Below are 17,958 nucleotides of genomic sequence, written 5' to 3'. Positions count from 1 at the left end.
TGCAGGCGTTTCATCAAAATCGCTAACATTATATTTTATATGCATGTGCTTGCTTGTTGTTGAATATTTTATGCCCCCAGTTTTTCACAAAATACGCAAAAATATTGCCAGGCTAAACCGAAAAATAGGAAAGCTTCTCATTTCAGATTTATATAGAAAGAAGACACCAACATTTCAATATTCAACAGGATATAAGATTCATCGCGCTAACTTCTTTGCCTTAATTTACAATATAAGCGACGCAATATTAAATGTTCTCATTATTTTTCAAATTGACAATAAAATGCCGATAATTTTTAGATGATTTCTTTATTGAGTAAGAGAGATACAGTACTACATATTCTTTTCTTTTTAACCACAAATATTTAATCAAATTACCCTTGATATTATTTTCCTATGAATGTTCTACGAGTGTTCTACATGATATGCGTTATAGCTTCGTTTATTGATCACAAGTTGGACGGTGAGCGAATAGGTAAGGTGCTTTCTTGAATTCCTCGCAGTTGATTTGACCGTCACCATTTTTGTCAGCTTCGCGAAAAGCTTCCTCTGTTCCTTTTGCATGTTTTACCACGTTGATGGCCATCGCGAGTTCTTCCAATGTGATACCACCATTTTTGTCAAGATCATACTGACCGAATTTCTCAGGAAAAGGCATTCGCTTTGCATCATCATCGTCGTTACCCTCTGAAATACTTCGTTTTTTCCGGCTGCATTGAAGAGAACAACCATAGCTACAGCTCCAGCCCGAACAATGCCAACCACATGAGACCCGGCAGCCAGCACTGGCCGGTTTGAACAGCACAGCACACAAAACAAGAGCGAAAACAAGAGATAACTTCACGAGAGAAGACATCTAAAAGGAATGCATAAAATGCTTTCAGTACTCATATAACTATGATTGAATTTAGATGAAGATATAATAGAAATGCGCCCGCTGAATACTTACTCTGTACAAGTCAATTTTTTTTTGTAATTATAGGAACCAAAAGATTTACCCTCTTTCCAATTTCTTTCAACACACTGATAAGAGTGATTATTCTGATTGTGATTCCTACTTTTATGCACACGCATTTCTTATGCTAATTCCTTTTTTGTAGTTTCGTCATCCTGTTTATGGTTTAAGGAAGACGAATTAAACATCCGTTATAGGATTGGGATAACATGACTAGATTAAAAATAACAATACTATTAAAATATTGATATTAAATGACATTAGTTGTTTATTCTTGCTCTTAGTTAATTTTGACCTCTTGATTACGAATTATCATAACAATATTTTTTTCCGAGCTGTTTTGTTCTCGCGTTGTCTCATAGAGTATGTATTTTCAGCCGAAAAAGTATTTTTAGTCGAAGTACTTTCAGCGCTTTATATTTTCTGCCGATTTTCTTGATAACTTGATCCTTTAACGTCATGCAGGTGCATAGGAGATAAAACAACAAGTATAATCATTTTATAAGCGCATATCGCGATTTCGTATTTCTAATATATCTAATGAGGATTTCGGGCTTTTTGGTCACTTTAATGAAAAATAGTCACGATAACGATTTATACAAGTATTGCGTCAACAATTCAAGACGAACTAGACTTGAAGACAAGCAATAGCTGTGAGGTAAGCGATTCAGACGAGAGTCAACTTCCCGAACAGGAAGACGACGTGAGTTCGAGGCTGAAAATGATTGGGGTCTTGACAGTCTGAGTCGGCGTAAATGTGGGCACTGCAAGTTTAAAAAACAAGGCTATTAAATCGTTGCGTTACCAAGAAATAGGGAAAATAAGGCCGCATGGGTTATAACATGCTCACTAAATTATCTCCTTAAAGAACTTTGATTGAACGACTTACACCAAGTACTGCTCGTAAAATGCAAAGGCAATTTTAGTGTTCAAAGTTATAAAAAATTTAACTCCTACTTATTTACAAGGTATGTTTGTTCTGTTTGTTCCCAAACCCAGAACTGACTATCTTAAACGCTCCTTTAGTATCGTGGGAAAACATTGTGGAACAGTTTGCTCGAGTCTCTTGGATTATCTTCATCTCTTTCATCTGTAAACGTCCAATTCCTGTTTATTGGTCGTCTCGTCATCCTGTTTATAGTTTAACGAAAAAGAATTTAACATCCTTTAGCTTTAACATTTTATTTGCATGCATGTTTACATTTCAAATATATGAGTAACTAACATAATAGCAATAATAGTTACTATAAGCATTATAGTTTACTTAAAATTTTGATTTTAGAATTGAGTCGGAGGACTTCGTAACTAATTTTTTTACTGCAACTGTATTTGTAGCCCACGGTGACACCCAATACCGTTTTACGTTCCCAAAAAAATGCTACAAAAATGTACGACGGAAAATGTCGACAGTTTTACGTGCGGTAACTTAATATTGAAAGTTTCCCGAACAAATAAACGTCTGCACAAGTGAACGTTTAAAATAATCCATTCAAGCGATGAACACAAACAAACGCTTTGCTCACATTTTGTACTACCATATCCGTTCATATCTGGATGCATAATTAATGACTCGACCGCATTTTTAGTTCACAAGAATTTATAATACAAAAGAAAAAACATTAAACGGTTCTTAATGAGCAGACTGCCTTAATTGTATTTTTGTGATCTGAAACCACTTACAAAAGCAGCACTATATGCCTCCATTAATATAGTTAATATAATAGATAATAATTAATATGTTGGAATTGAGTATAATTTAGGGATACCTATTGGATTTTAACTCTAACATTTGCTTTGCTAACACCGTACCCTTAGTGGGGTTTACTGGGATCGCAAAAGGCAATACTCTATTCGATATCCATGCAGGAATGAACTCTTCTGTGCCGATAAACCTAATCAATGTTATTATGCTAAAAGAGTAGCCACATCATGATGGAAATTAGCCAGAGATATGATGATGAAAAATTTTCAAAAGCTGAAACGGATGATGAAATTTAAATAAATTTTACAGACAAATTATCTCTTGATTGCCGTTTTTAGATTGGTGATTGTTACGAAGATTAAATTGCCAAATGTTACGAAGAGCTGTTCACAACAACCAATAAGTTCATACAATTCTTTTGGTAGCGCATCAAAAATTGTGCGTTGTGTAAGTAGAGCCCCGTTTACACTACAGTCAATTTATTGGCACGCGTACCTAAAAATTGTGCGTAGGCTTTTGGACAGACTTTAAGTGCTTCGGAACATATTTGGTTCAATGATTGATTTTGCCAAGTGGCGGAAATTTTCACAAGGGGACGCCTACTAGGCGTTATATGATCGCGTCGTTCACAGCGGCGTAGCCAGCCCAGCTATGCAAATTTTGTGTCGTAAATGTTCTTAATAATAAAAATGAACAATATACCGAACTATAGTCGCATGTTGAAAGCAGGAGAAACACACAACAGCCCATTTCAAAACTGCTTGAAATCCTTTAGTGCAGGCTTACTCTGCTCGGCGTGTGCAGTTAGTTGTATGTGTAATGAGTGTAAAGATAAAGATAGCACTTGCTAGCATTTTGATCGCTTTATTGATTCTACTTTACTGCTTTGAAGGTGAAACGAAATATGCCCAAAGTGAATACAACACGTGATATAACTAGCAACGTAGCTGTGCGCAGGTTCCCGATTAGGGTGATATGGCCTGCAGCTAGCGACGCTGGGGGTCGACACGAGAGGAAAATAATAAAGAACAAGACGCCTACTAGGCGTTATATGATCGCGTCGTTCACAGCGGCGTAGCCAGCCCAGCTATGCAAATTTTGTGTCGTAAATGTTCTTAAATAATAAAAATGAACAATATACCGAACTATAGTCGCATGTTGAAAGCAAGAGAAACACACAACAGCCCATTTCGAAACTGCTTGAAATCCTTTAGTGCAGGCTTACTCTGCTCGGCGTGTGCAGTTAGTTGTATGTGTAATGAGTGTAAAGATAAAGATAGCACTTGCTAGCATTTTGATCGTTTTATTGATTCTACTTTACTGCTTCGAAGTTCGAAGGTGAAACGAAATATGCCCAAAGTGAATACAACACGTGATAGGCGTAGCCGGCCCAGCTATGCAAATTTTGTGTCGTAAATGTTCTTAATAATAAAAATGAACAATATACCGAACTATAGTCGCATGTTGAAAGCAGGAGAAACACACAACAGCCCATTTCGAAACTGCTTGAAATCCTTTAGTGCAGGCTTACTCTGCTCGGCGTGTGCAGTTACTTGTATGTGTAATGAGTGTAAAGATAAAGATAGCACTTGCTAGCATTTTGATCGCTTTATTGATTCTACTTTACTGCTTCGAAATTCGAAGGTGAAACGAAATATGCCCAAAGTGAATACAACACGTGATATAACTAGCAACTTACCTGTGCGCAGGTTCCCGATTAGGGTGATATGGCCCGCAGCTAGCGACGCTGGGGGTCGACCCGAGAGGAAAAAAATAATAAAAAAAAAAAACCAAGCCGAAACTATAGATCGCTGTCGCTACGCGACGCCGCGACGCGATCAAAAAACCAAGCCGAAACTACAGATCGCTGTCGCTACGCGATCAATGAGTACAGATACTAATTTGTACCGCACGCACTATAATCCGACGTATTGCTTTGGAAACCGAAATTTATATATCATTATAATTTTCTATACATTTTGGAAAAGACACACTTTAAGATGAAATTATTCCAGATGTATATTTTTGACCGCACATGCACTCTTTATTTGCTTTTCCCCAGGTTTCAGATCATGAAAATTTCAATTCAAATATTAATAAGAGTTGAGACTTTAAATTAACAAAGAAATTTGACTAGGTTGCATGGTTATTGTAAAGAGATATCCCTCGAACTTTCTCGTTTCGCATAAAACAATGATTCGAAAATAACACGCAGGTTTGCTTAACTTCAAAATGCAGGTTTGCTTATGCTTTTGGTACATAGCTGCATGCATGTATTGAATATATTAATATTGACATGGTTGAAACATGCTTAGATAACAACATGTACAACGTGCACGTTTACAGGCTTTTATTAACTTGCAAATTGATAAAACTTGACATTTCACAGATACTCAAGTTGTGAATAGGTTTCATATTTCCATTGCCATTGGCAATGTCACTGTTAGGAAATGAACTGAGAGTAAGTCTTCCCTAACAGCATGCGGTAAGTGCGATTGTTATCATTTTTATAAGAAATCGTCGATCCACAGCATGCTTTCGAAATAACTCTTTAAAAACAAATAGAATAAATTAACGAGATCTGGCAAGGCTGAAAAGGATGTCGAAACTTATTAAATTGTAAACAGGATGACAATTGATCATCGTTTTCACTTATGGATACGAAATACATCATGGTATATTATATTAAGGTCTTTGGGGGCAGAAATTGTCATTTATGTCGTATGAACGAAACATTTTTAAAAAACACACTTTTTCTTTAAAACGTAATTCTGCGGTCTGCAGTCTTCTAGTACTCTCACTAAAAACCCATCAACTTCAACCTAATCCAACCCAAAAACAATAATCCCACGCATTCTCAAGGTACAGCACTGTCCAGAAATAACCTAACAAAAACCGCGGTTAACCGAAGTCTAACCGCGATGAGACCGAGACTGACAGACATTTCTTAAGATGTTTTCGATTTCATTATTGGGCTGTCGTTCTCAGCTGTTCATAACATTGCGTACTATAATAAACATGCTTGTAGGGAGGTGAGTCCGTGATTTACGCACCGAGGGAGGTATAGTCTCCCGAGGTGGCTAAATCCCGGACTTTTTATCTCATGCTATGAGGAAAAAGTGTTTGAAAAGTCCACAAACGGTGGAGGGATGAAGTCTGTGCACTTCAGGCAATGCGGGACGCGTTATCCATCCCAATTGGAAAGAGAATGGCCATAAGACAACGTGACCATACCTCTGCTTGGTAATTTGCTCGCTTGATGCGATAACTTTTAACAAAGCTATCCCATGTTTGGAGGTAGTTTGGAGGACAGCCTTGGATGACGCGTGCGCAGCGCCAGATTATTTGCTACAATGCATCGCAAATGCAAAACAGGGTGCGAGTCTAGGTGATGTTCGTGTAGGAAGGCTGGACTGAACTGTACGAACTTGCGTTCTTGCACCGACTGTCGGAAATGGTGACGATGCCGAGGGTGACGAAGATACATATAGTGTTCAAACTGCATTTTCCGTTCTAACCATATGTAAATAACGACAAACTTGAATGCAGATTTCTTTAAAAACCCTAAAGTACTAGTAATCCGTCTGTACGGAAACACAACAGTACCGGTCTGGCCGTTTTTACTGTATAAAGAAAAGCGCACCTAGATGGGAACCGAGATGGAGACATTGATGATTTCTGACTCTGCATGGCAAGTGTTTCGTTAATCAATATGATCTTGTGCAAAACAAAGCCCCCCCCCTCCCGACCATTTGCGGACTAAAAGGGAGAGGGAGTCGAGGCCTATATAGCCCCGTGTGCTGGCAGTTAGGCCACACAATGAAAACCTTATATTGGTAATATTTCATCAAATAGAGGGAACTGTATCTGATAGTCACATACGTCCTTCATGCAAGGTATGACCACATTCCCTACTCGTCTGTACTTCCCTTCTTATAACATTTTTTTAAAAAAACTAAAGCAAATGCGCCTGTTTTTAATCAACTAACGGGCCCATTGACCACAACGGGCCCATCATTTGCTATAGTGCATGCTCTGAAACAATTCCAGCGGATTCGTATCGTTTTCGCGGATACTGTGTACGCCCGAAAACGCAACGAATCCGAATAAGTGTGGTCTTACCAGATTCGTATCTATGTGCAAACCGTGTGTACAATAATTGACAAGTTGTGCTGCGGACTTGTTGTCCGGATGACGGGCAATGCTTTCCTATGTTTTAGGACACAAACTGGAGTGGGCAGCGTTTGCTCACTTGCCCCTTTTTGACCTTTGGGGGTTTGGCGCTGTGTTATCCTGTTGGAACATCCTCCTCCGAAAAACATTTAGCTGTCAATTTACGGTTATACAGCTGGAAAATGTAAATGTCAGATAAAGCGTACCATGAGAGAAATTCCCAATTTCAAAAACATATTTGACATTAGTATATACTTTCCCCAGCAATTCGATAGCTCTATCAGGGGAAAGCAATCGCCTACTGTTTAGGTATATCTGCCATAAATAATATTATAATAACAAATGAAGTAAGACGTATCACATGAGCTTTTTAAATTTTGTTACATATTCAGAGCATATATATTAATTTGATATGCAGACTTTCAACTTTATTGTCTCCTCTTTATTCAAAACCAGCTTTTCCCTCTAGATTCTTGCTTTAAGTGCATGGATGATGCATCATAATAAGTGTTTCAGCTAAGTTAATTTAATGTTCTATAAAGGATTCAGTCATAACGAGAACTTCCTCAATGACAATGTACTTCGTTTCTTCGCTATTGGCCAACATATAACTCCTGCAAACTGCATATATAGACTTGGACAAAAAGCTAACCACAACAAAATAGTTGACATCTTGCGACGACATATATTTCACACGTGTCCAACATATCCATTTAATAATGGCTTGGTGAGGTTTGAATACATTTGGAACTGATAATTACATCTCAACTGAATAGTCACAAAATGGCAATTTAGTGGAAAGAAAAATAAAGAGATTGTGCCTGTAGAAGAAACATAATGTACAGAAAAGAAAATTTAAAGATCAAGATTGATATAAACAAAAAATATAACGTTTATACAAAAACATGGAACAGACGTCATAATTATTGAATAGTTATGCATTAAAAGATTCGAGGCCACAAGAGGTCAAGAGCCTAAAACTCAAAAAACAACATAAACTCTATTATCTGCACAAACATATAAAAACACACACAACATGAAAACCACACGCATATAAGAAAATACATTACACAACATTATAAATCTAATGGATGAAATATTCTTTTTTGCACGGTTCCATCGAAAATAAAGTCCAACATTTATTTCATCTGTTTATGAAACACTGAACAATTAAAACATCACATGTTCACTGTCATGTTCAATATACGTGCGTTTACAAACGTAAATTTTAAATCGAACGTAAGAGTACATATATAAAACGACAGAATAAATTGATGAACATGCATGCTGGGTTTTCTTCTTTGGCCGTTAACCTATTTTTGTTTAAACGTTTACAAGAATAGAATATGAGGAAGTCGACGCATGCAGTTCAACAGTTAGCATTGACAATTTCAACGGTAACATATCGCTTGTCTTTGAGCGTTTTTTTTGCAGCGACTAATCTATAACATTTTACGATTTCTATTTACATTTGGGGAAAAACGAGACACGTTTTTGGTGTTTTCACATGGTGGACAGCTTCATGTGAGATATGAGTGAATGAAATTTGAAGTACGAATATCGCTTAGCGCTTGTTGTTCTGAGATTATCTGACCTAGAGTTTATGGCATAATAACAATAAACAACCAGCATCTAATAATTTATCATGCTAATAACAAGATATCATATTATATGCATGGTTGCTCTCCAAAATATTCGATAATGATAGTAGGAATAACAAGGTTTGATATGATATGTGTGTTGTCAGTCATTGTTTTGTCCAAAATAGTTATTTTAATCACAGTTAATGGAATATACATGGTTTGGAGACCAAATCAAACTACAATACAACTCATTGATTATGTTGAGGTGGATTTATGCAAAAAATTGTTCCTTTCTCATCTCACGTCTATTGTATTTTGCACAAATAAACCAATAGCAATCATATTTTTCAAGTCAAGGTTGATGAGCTTAGCAAGACGAACGCCATTGGTAAATTGGGCTAAAATACAATAGACACATGACGAGAAAGGAACCATTTTTTGCATAAACGTGGGCAATAACATAGTTAATGAGTTGTATTGTACTTTTATTTAGTCTCCAAACCATGTATATTCTATCAACTGTTTTTTAATGAGCTATGTAACAAAAAAGCCATGGCCTTTATAAGTTCTGCAAAATAAGCAGGGAATACACCTGAATTATTGTGAAAGAATTTCAAATATCTTTATGTCTTTTAAAAGCTATTAGTATAATTTTTTCAATCTATTGATTCCGTTCGTTTGGCATTAGTCGTTAGAAAGGGTAAAATACTAAAGTAAGGAGCATCTGGATGCATCTTAACTTAATGGATAAACTACACACATTAGCATGCAGACAGGCAACTTAACCAATTACCAACGCTTTCCCTTTGACAAGTAATATTGTCTGGCATTAGACATAAAATACTCAGGCATTCAACAGAGTAAAATGCAATAGGGTGCATCATGAGCTGCAATGTGATTAAATGGATTAACCCATTACGCTTTACAAGTAAAATTATCTGAGTAAATACTAAAGGTTGTATTGATGCATTGTGCAACTCAACTCAACATGCTTCTGAAAAATCTACTTTTCATGATATATGCGAACTAATTTATTCTGTTATGTTTTTTTGAAGGATTATGACCGTCCGCCAAAACCATCTTTGAGCAGACTAGAATCAACTGCTAGAGCATTTGCTTGTGGTATTCTGCACCTTTTAAAACCAAAGGCAATGGGTAGTGGATACATTGACCTTGATCTTGATTGTTGGCGATACATCACCCAAGGGAAAGGAACAACATCAGATAATAGGGGACATTATCTTTATAATAGGAGTGATTTTGGTCGCCTTCTAATGCTGCCTCCTGACTGACAGTATTATTTTAATCAAACTTTACGCAGACAGCTACTTCACATCCCTACCACTGGTTGAAAAACTAAAAGAGAGAGGAATTCAGTATGTTGGGACTGCACGTAACAATCGGTTGAAAGGATGTCCTCTAAAATCTGAAAAATCCCTGAAATCACAAGATCGTGGAGCATATGATGTGAAAGTTGACCAGCACAAAGGAATTGTGCTAAGATGGCTAGACAAAAAAGCAGTGACACTGGTGTCAAGTTATTGTGGGGAACATCCGGTAGGAACTGCTAGGCGATGGAATAAGAAGGAAAAGAAGTATGTTGATATTCAAAAGCAAAAGATTGTTGCTGAATATAATAAATTTATGGGAGGCATAGATCTCATGGATATGCTCTGTTCCTTGTATCGCTATTCAATCAAATCTCGAAGATGGTACTTGTACATCTGGTACCACACCTTGACAGTTGCTATGGTCAACTCATGGCTTATTTATCGCAGGCATCAACAGAATGGTAAATACATGAAACTTCGTTGTTTTCAGGCAATAGTTGCAGAAGGTTTGTTGAAAGCTGGTAAAACCAGAAAAAGGAAAAGCTCCTTAGACAACCCGCCTCCAATACCCAGAAAGCGGCAGACTTCAGTACCAGTTGATGATGTCAGATTTGATGGTGTTGACCATTTGCCAGACTGGGATAATGACAACAGGCAAAGATGCAAGCTGTGCAAAGACTCTCGATCTCATGCTATGTGTAGGAAGTGTAATGTTTACCTTTGTTTTAATAAGGACAGAAACTGTTACAAAGAATATCACACCAGAGGTTAATTACTAAGTTGATACTTCAAAACTGTTTAGAATTTGAAACATTTGCCTCCACGGGTACCTGACATTTACTCATCACTACAAACCTGTGTGTTGTAAATAGGTAGTGGATAACCTTATTGGAGTTCAGTTATTCAATTTATGTTATGTAAATAGCATCATTTTCCATTTAATCTATATTAGTGAAAATTCTAACAGATGTATCATGTTGTTTAATTTCAGCAATTTGATTGCAAATAGGATATGTAAATACCCATTGTGACAAATTTGTCACAAATACTGACAATGTGAAAATTCTTAAAAATTATTTTTGACATTTTATTCAGTGGCCAATCTGAATAGGAATCCAAAATTTCAGGAATTTTCCTCACGTTTTTCTCCCTTTGGGCTTTTAAGGGTTAAATACTTCTCTATTAACTTCTTGGGTCTTCTGTAGGATCAAGAGAAGCATCTAGTAATTTATTATGCATGCAAAGATAGCTATATTTTGTTTACACGAAGTAGTGGCTATGAATTTTCTTCGACCATGTTGTTAAATGGGTGTTATCAAGGAGCCTCAATATAGAATGTATTGGAGCAATGGCACTCGTATTCCATCGATTGCTGACACAATGAGTGTGGGCCGATTCGATAAACTGAAGCACTTGCCAAGAGAAGATACCAATCATGACAAACTGTTCCAAGTGAGACCAGTAATTGATTCAATTTTGGAGAAGTGCAAGCTACTCCCGCAAGAGGAAAAGCACTCCATTGATGAACAAATCATACCAACCAAGTGCCGGACTGGTCTACGGCAGTATCTCCCAAAAAAGCCATGCACAAATGGGGTACAAATGTGTGGGCAAGATGTGGTGTCAGTGGCATAGTTTACGACTTTCAGATCTACAGTGGAAGTGGTTCTAGATCAGAGGAAGGTGATCCCCTCTTAGGAGTTGGTGGCAATGTTGTCAGACATTTGTGTGCTTCTCTTCCAGAAAATGTTGACACAAAGTGTATTTCGACAATTATTTTTCATCGGTTTATTTACTACAGCATCTAGAAAGAGCAAGAATCTGGGCTGTCTGTACCATTAGAGCTGATCGTTTGAAAGGGGCAAAAAAGGTGCTAAACAACAAGAAAGAATTCAGTAGGAAAGGACGGGGTTCTACTGACTGGTGTGCGAATGCCAATTCAAATACCACCATAGTGCATTATGGCTTAGTTCAGTTGATCTCTAACCATGTGGGAAATGCAATGGGAAAACCAGCGAAACGATGGTCAACAAAGGAAAAGAAACACATTGAAATACTAAGACCCCAGATAGTCGAGGAGTATAATGAGCATATGGGTGGTGTTGATTTGTGTGATATGCTGATGCCCCTATACAGAATAAAGTTGCGCTCCACAAAGTTTTACATGCATATAATTATGGTACTATTGTATCAACCTTTCCATTGTCAATGGGTGGCTACTTTATCAGAGACATTCTTCCAGAAGAATGTACCGGAGAAAGCACAAATGGATCTCCTCAAATTTCACACCAATAGAGAAATGTTTGTCAAAACCACAAGTTAATCTCAACTCCAAATCGAGTCCAATTTTTTGAAAATCCCGAAAACACTTTTTTATACTTTATCTAGCCTGTTTTTTTCGTGTCGAAACCAAAAACAATAATTTGTAAAATGATTAAAGACATCCTAGGCTCTGTAGGGTTATACATATCAAACTTTGCGCAAAACAAAAAAAGCATAGATGTTGATGGTATAGAATATCCTCTTGAGTATTTTTTAGGTGGTAACTGAAAATCTGTGACATGTGTATGTGGAATTGGTGGTGCAAATGCAGATTATGCATGCATATGGAGCACATGTCTCAAAAAAGAAAGGCACAACATGCAGAAATCCTAGTCAATTTTAAATCCTTAAATTTAGAGCGAGATCTATAGAAAAAATTAGGCAAGATGCTAGGACAAAGAAACTTAATTGTAATCATGCACCATTATTCTCCAACAAGCGATGTTGTCATAGATACACTTCACTTATATCTAAACTAAAAAGATGTGATGCAATTGAAAAGAAGAAAACATTCGCAGACAATTTTTCAAAGGAAAAGTATAAACACATGGCCGCATATGAAGAATACCTACAAAGTCTAGGAATCCAGTTTTAATTGTATGTAGGTAAAGCAACAAAACAGCTGGAATATAGAGATTTAACTGGGCCAGAAAAAAACAAAAATTTAACAAGAGCGTCAACATTGTATCCCTTTTGCCAAATTGTTCAGATGCAGAAAAAAATCAGGAAATTTGGAATGACTTTACTGCCATTACGGACGACCTAAAGCAGGATGTGAAGCTTGATTATGTGAAGAGATTTGGATTAAGTATCAAAAAGTGAATAAACAAATTTCTAACAGCTAGTGTATCAAACTGATGATGTAACCATATATGCATGCCTTTCCTGCCCATGTTCCTGAATTCCTTTCATTATATGGTAACATTGAGTAGTTCACACAACAAGGTATGGAAAAATATAATGACATAACCTGAAAAAACTTCTTCAGGTCAAGAAGAGAACACGTGGGTGTCAGACGCACTGAGTAAACGTAAATGCAGGTAGCACGATTATCATGATCGATTAATGTAATGATTGATTAGGCGGACGCTTTTTCCAAATAACGAGTTTACGAAATAGCAAATTCTGCGACGCCGTCGCTAAAGTGCGCATGAGTGCACAAGATTTTGGCCACGTCTAAAATGGCAGATCAACCAACGAAGTCAAAGAGGTATGATTTGAGTACTTTACTGCTTAATGAGAGCATTGTAATTTGAATTAGATAATTTTTTTGTTTCTACACATTTATGTGGCATAAATACATATCAAAAATAAGCTTCTCCTGTGATGTTTTATTGCAGTGTATTGGGTTTAATTCCACATTAATCTTCACGAAACTTTCGTTAATTAGATTTATTAAAATAAAAAGCACTGCAGTGTGGTGATATATCATTGAGTCATTCAAGATGATGAGCAATCAAGGCACAAGTTTTGTCCTGATGGTGAAGAATCCTGGTGGCTACAAAAGAACAGGACAGAAACTTGAAGACAAGAGTCATTGTCTCGATTCCATCTTCCTGGAGTTTCTGAAATCGATATTATTTTAAGCTGCTTAGTGACCGAATTCTTTTGCTTCGCTGCTTGTCTGGATACACGCAGAACCAGAATGAATGTTTGAACAGTGTGATATGGTCAAAAACACCAAAAGCATAAATTTAAAGGGCCAACAGCTATTGAAATGGCTGGTTTGTCAGCAGTTCTTCAATTTGACTGTGGTCAACAGGATCGTCAGGAGGTGATAGCGTTTGCAGAGATTCTCTGTGGTTATCATTCTATTAAAGGTGAAAGAGAGAGGATAGGAAGAGATTATTTGATGCTTAAAGACAAGCTGATGAAGTCCAGAAACGAGTTAGAATTGAAAAAGAGACAGGCAAAGTTTGTTCGGGAGCAGGATGCTGTGAGAGAGAAAGTGGACCTTCATACGCTTGTGGTGCTTTTAACGAAGAGTCTGTTACGCAGCCTACAACATCAGTAAAGGAGAAAAAAAGGAAAGAAGACAAGAAAAAGTGACCAATTTTAGGTAAAGGAACTATTCATTACATATTCGTTTGGTCTCAAATTTTCACAGCAGACTTATCTCAGAATGTTCTTAAATGCTATGAGAGGTTTTTGTATATTATTGCATATTTTTCTATATAGGGTCTTCTGAACTCCACTAATATTGTACAATTGTTTCCATAGCAACACGAAGTAGTTAATGAAAATTTGAATCATGGTTGTGTTTGTAATTAGTGAACAAATGTTGGTATCAAATATTGGAAGATTATAGAGTAAACACTGTCCAGGTTTTTAGAGTTTAAAGACTATTAACACTATTTTTAAGTGCCTGCACCCCCCCCCCCCTTATCTTTCAAAAGATATATGGGTTGACTACTATTACAAATGATAAAAAGATTTATACACTGACATCCAGTATAGTCTTGGAGGGTAAAGAGTGGCCTTAAAGCAGTAAGTTGATTTTTATATAGGAAAACGTTTTAGTTTTCATCTATGATGTGCCTTTTCCGCATTAGCATCAGTACTTGATTGCAACGACTTTGCTCAAAGAGAGGAGTGGCATTCTCTAGCAAAGATGTTCAACTGCACCGTTTTTCCAAGGCAAGACGCTGATGTGGACCATTGACCTCCAATGAAACCATTGATCCTGGTACTCAAAACGTGGTGCTCCAGTTGACTCTGTTTGGAGTTACGCTTTCACTGGTTCCAATGTGTACTCAAAATTTATGCAAAACCATGCAGTATGTAAGCACTGTAAAAAATCAGTTCGACACCACGACAAAACTGTAGCTGTGAGAAATCATTTGAAGAAGTGCAAGCCATTCAAGAAAGTTATGATGGATACTGCTGTAGTTGATCGGCCAGACTAGTGGTCGAATGATAAATTTGGTAAGAAGTCGAAAGATGGCACTTTAATGAGTTCATCTGATTCATCATCATTGAGCAGAAGTGGACAGTTTAGTTCAAATAGGCTCCAGTTCCAACCATCAGCAATCTCATTTGCTGTGCCTCGTTTTAAACCCTCTGAACAGATCAGGTTTAACCAGGAAATTGCAATGCATTTTTTAGAACACCGAAACAAGCTTTTAAAGAGTTGAAGACCCGTTTGTTCTACGTGCAATTCAAATAGCAAGACCTGGTGCAAAACTTTCCATCCGCAAACAACTGGCAGATGACAGTCCAGGGGGTCTCCTTGAAGAGTGCTATACGAAGATTAAATTGCAAGTGGACAAACAGTTGTAAAGCATCTGATGCATGGACAAACATATGTAATGAACCCGTTGTCAATTATATGGCTGTGTCACCTCAGAACTCTCTGTTTTTGGAAGGAGTTAACACAGAGGAACAAGGACATATTGCGAACTGGCTTTCAAAGGATTTAAGTAGAGTGATAGACAGCCTAAATAACAATGTGGTTGGGGCTGTCACCGACAACATTGTATCAATATCAGATATTTGATATAGCTTTTTATAGAAAAAAGTAAAAGGTATTGATAGTTCCTAAATTTGAGCTTTGATTTTTAAAAATGTGTTTAAACCCAATAAAGATTTCTCTTTTCCTAAAACTAGGTAGAATCAGGTAGAACTTTTCAGCCAAATCATTTTGACCCTCTTCTATTTCATCCAGAGAAAAGTAAAAGAAAAGCCAGTTTTTCCACTCAATCTCTTTCATCAGCTGCAAAGAAGCCAAAGCAAATTCCAGTTGCTCCTAAAGTGGCTCCAAATAAGACTAATGCTAATATTTTAAATTTTTTCCCTATTGCACCAAAACCAACTGCAAAAGCTCCAAATGGGACATTCTCATCTGCTACTTCACTTGCCACCCATACTAATACATTAGATGAGACAAATATCTTAACAGAACCACGAAAAGACACCACCATAAATGAGGTAAAAGATAACACTGATCATTTTGATATAGCTTTTTATAGAAAAAAAGTAAAAGGTAGGATAGTTCCTAAATTTGTGCTTTGATTAAAAATGTGTTAAACCCAAAATAAAGATTCCTCTTCCTAAAACTAGTAATGGAAGAAGTTTCAGGTATTCTTGGCAGAAATTATATCTTTGGTTGTGATTTTCACGCTCTGAGGATGGTGCATATTGTTTATCATGTGTTCTTATTGGGATAGATTTCCTGATAAGGCAGGAAAAATCCAAAAACTTTTTTCTCAACCTCTTCGCGATTGGAATAATGCTTCTTTTACTTTTAGACGTCATGCAGGGCATGGTACAGAGAGTGATATTGGACTGCATGCTTGTACTTTTCCACTTTTAACAGTCTTGAATGCACAAATGTCTGGAGCCGCATAACCCATTGAGGTATTGTTAGATAACAATATGAAACAAGAGATTGCTGAAAATACGGCAAAATTAGAACTTGTTGTAGATTCTGTTCTTTTTTGTGGCCGTCTTGGATTACCCCTTCGTGGTCACCATTATGATTCTCAATATCATCAGAAGTGGGCAATTACTCTAAGGGGGGAGTGCACAATTTTACTGATTCACTTAATTTCAGAGTTCGTGCAGGTGATTATTAGGCAAAAAAAGGTTATTCAATGTTGTGGCCAAGTTATAACGGACAAAATCATCGAAGAGGTAAAAGGTAGTAATGTTTTTCTATAATTGCTGATGAGGCTTCAGATTCCTCTCATAAAGAGCAGTTGTCCTTGGTTTTACGTTTTGTCGACAAGGAAATGAACATTAGAGACGAGTTTATGGCTTTTCTTCATTGTAAGTGAGGATTGAGTGTGCACAACTTTGTAAACGATTCTTGAAGCTCTTAATGATTTGAGATTGTCTATTAAAGATTGTCGTGGGCAAGGCTATGATGGGGCAGGTGCAGTTGCAGGGCACATAAATGGCTTACCAGCACACATCTTGAAGTTAAACAGTAAGGCTCTTTACACCCATTGTTACAATCACAGACCAAATCTTTCTGTTTGTGATTCTTTAACTATAGTTGAAAGAAAGAACATGCTCAAGCACGTACATGAAGTTTCCCAATTTATTAGAATTTCTCCGACCCGAAATATACAGCTTTTGAGGAGAGTATCAAAACCCATTGTTCTGATTCAGCGACAAAGAAAACCAAATGAGTATATGTTTGTAGAACTAGGTAGGTGGAGCGTGTTCAAGGTATGGACACTTTCCTATGGCAAATAGGCATTTCCTAATTGGCAATTTTTTAATGTTTAAACTTATTTAAATGTTTTGTATTGTACATTGTGTGAGGGTCCATCGTAATTGGCTTCTGTGGATTCGTCCTATGGAGCTGTGATGGCATCCCCGCCATGTCCCTTTCTTTTTTGTCCCCGTGCACGTCCTGTAGAATGTATGGCTAAGTTATTAAATAAAAAAAAGAAAAAAAAAGGAGGGTAAGTTTAACCCTTTACTGTCAAGATGCATTATCTCACTTTAAAAACATTTCTACCTTTGAGTTTGTTGTAGTTTTTGTCATTACTAGAAATGTTCTTGATAACAGACAACCCTTGCTGTCACCCAATTATTGCAAGGAAAAAGCATTGACATTATGGATGGTATCCATTTGATTAACAGTTTAAAAAATAATACACTTTTAATAAGGAATTCTTTAGATTAATATCATGATGTCCGTTATACTGAGGCTCAGGCATTGGCGAGCAAGGTTGGCATTGAGGAATCAAAGCCAAGGACTACAACCCGACAAACTTCAAGAGCTAATCATCCTTTTTCACCCACATCTGAGTACTTTAAACGTACCATTACCATTCCTCTAATTGATCATTTAAATTCTTCTCTTCAGGCACGATTTGATGTTGAAAGAGTCAATATTTATTATTTATTTAGTCAAAGGGCTAAGTATTGTGCCACCAAAGA

At 36.9% G+C, this 17,958-nt stretch overlaps 1 long non-coding RNA gene across 1 annotated transcript; it reads right to left on the bottom strand.

Annotated features, from left to right (window-relative positions):
* Positions 1 to 512: 512 nt before the first annotated feature.
* LOC114515631 lies at positions 513 to 1,023 on the bottom strand. Its single transcript, XR_003686210.1, has 2 exons — positions 950 to 1,023; positions 513 to 856 (listed from the first exon to the last, which is right to left on the bottom strand). It is a non-coding gene; the product is annotated as an uncharacterized LOC114515631 (long non-coding RNA).
* Between the last annotated feature and the right edge of the window lie 16,935 nt (positions 1,024 to 17,958).

This window comes from Dendronephthya gigantea, unplaced genomic scaffold (genome assembly GCF_004324835.1).
Source record: "Dendronephthya gigantea isolate DGI-Jeju-01 unplaced genomic scaffold, DenGig_1.0 000004F, whole genome shotgun sequence".
Classification (NCBI taxonomy): domain Eukaryota; kingdom Metazoa; phylum Cnidaria; class Anthozoa; order Malacalcyonacea; family Nephtheidae; genus Dendronephthya; species Dendronephthya gigantea.
Note: the sequence above shows the minus strand (reverse complement) of the source record. Positions and strands in the feature narration are given on the sequence as shown.